At 49.2% G+C, this 1,414-nt stretch overlaps 1 pseudogene; it reads right to left on the bottom strand.

Annotated features, from left to right (window-relative positions):
- Positions 1–924: 924 nt before the first annotated feature.
- Positions 925–1,043, bottom strand: LOC136642809 (5S ribosomal RNA; annotated as a pseudogene).
- Between the last annotated feature and the right edge of the window lie 371 nt (positions 1,044–1,414).

Raw genomic sequence — 1,414 nt, 5'->3', positions numbered from 1 at the left:
TGTAACTGGAAGTGGGTCGCGATAATTATTTTCACAGTCTCTGCATGTTGGGGAGCCCTGCGGATGCTGGAGTGGGGCTCCCCATGCCCCTGGGAGGTTGCAGCAGGCTCTGGAAAGTCCAGCCAAGCCCCTGTGCCCCTTCAAAGTGACATGATCCTGGCAATCGCGTCACTGCCTCTCCTCCTCCCCCACAGGGACTTACAGCAGGGCTCGAACTCCCTGTGAGTTTGAGAACCACTGCTCCAATTCTATGGAAGCCTTCCACTGATGGAACTCACATTCTGTCACCAGAAGACTCTCTCCATTTGTGCTGCAGATGCAGCATCAGTGAACACAACACAGCCAACACTGCAAATGGCTGGCAACTGCTCATTCCACTGGAGCACCCAGCAACTGCTACAGGAGGTGTGTTGGCAGCAGGGGTGGGTAGTGGGCAGGGAGGAGGAGTAATGGGGCATTTTGAAGAAAGAACTGGTGAATGGAGGGTGAGGGTGAATCCAGCAACAGTTGCACATGCTGGATTTTACCCCCTATTCGTCTGCCTTTTCTGCCCCATGCCTCTCCTCAGACTTACACCAGCTGTGTATCTGGAGTAGATCCAAGGAGACCCACAGGAGTTCATGGGTCTTATGTAGGGAAAATCCCTTACCTCTCACAGGCCTTCTGTTCGCCTCCCACTCAGCATGCAGTATGGCACGGCTGCATGCTTTGGCATGGCAGGGGATAGGATTGGGTAGTCAGGATTCTATGTATGTGTAATCAGAAGTAATTCCTGTTGTGTTCAGTAGCACTTATTCCCAGAAAGTGTATATAGGATTGCATCCATTGTCACAGCTGGGACTGTTTGCTCCTTTGATGCTAATCCCATGCTGATTGTAAAGTTTGTGTGGTTGGCAACCTTCAGTCTCGAAAGACTGTGGTATAAGCCTACAGCACCCGGTATTCCCAGGCGGTCTCCCATCCAAGTACTAACCAGGTCTGACCCTGCTTAGCTTCCAAGATCAGACGAGATCGGGCATGTGCAGGGTAACAGCCTAATTGATTCAGATCAATTCCCTAACCCTAATCCTATGCCCCCCCCCCACTGATTCAGTGATACATAATGGCTACAGCTGTATCCGGCAGGGGGACAGTCCTGGAGGTCTCCTTGGCATAAGGAGGTCTCCTTGGCATTAGGACTGTGCTAATAAAATTACCAATGCAGTTTTGTGTGAATCTGTAACATGGGGATTGGGTACAGGAGGGTACCGTATTTTTCGCTCCATTAGACGCACCTGACCATAAGACGCACCTTTTTTTTAGAGGAAGAAAACAGGAAAAAAAATGTTCTGAACCAAATAGTGTAATAAAATATTTAATAAACTATAAAAGAATAACATTTGAACCATCCCCCCCTTCTTAGGGTGAATGGGAT

Source organism: Tiliqua scincoides, chromosome 2, assembly GCF_035046505.1.
Source record: "Tiliqua scincoides isolate rTilSci1 chromosome 2, rTilSci1.hap2, whole genome shotgun sequence".
Taxonomy (NCBI): Eukaryota; Metazoa; Chordata; class Lepidosauria; order Squamata; family Scincidae; genus Tiliqua; species Tiliqua scincoides.
Note: the sequence above shows the minus strand (reverse complement) of the source record. Positions and strands in the feature narration are given on the sequence as shown.